Source organism: Penaeus monodon, chromosome 31 (assembly GCF_015228065.2).
Source record: "Penaeus monodon isolate SGIC_2016 chromosome 31, NSTDA_Pmon_1, whole genome shotgun sequence".
NCBI lineage: Eukaryota > Metazoa > Arthropoda > Malacostraca > Decapoda > Penaeidae > Penaeus > Penaeus monodon.
The window spans coordinates 10904038-10904343 of NC_051416.1; positions in this window are offsets into that span (position 1 = coordinate 10904038).

Sequence of the window (306 nt, forward strand, 5' to 3'; positions counted from 1 at the left end):
ATACCTTATACCTTACACCCCGTGCACTGCTCCTGTGCGTAGTTGGACGTTGTTTAATTGTTGCTAAAGTAAGAACACTTCACCGAACCCTACCCCTCCCCACCCCCCTTGTCCTACCCCCCTTCAAAGAAAATGACGTCACTAACCAAAAAAAATTGTCTAAAAAGAAAAAAAATCCTTAAATCCACGGAACCTTAAAAACCGCCCTTGTTGCACTCACTGCTTTGTTCACTGATATCAGTTGTTCACTTCCGTAAGGTAGAGCGCACTGTTCACCGTATTTCGCAAGTCTCCGTAATGAACGTA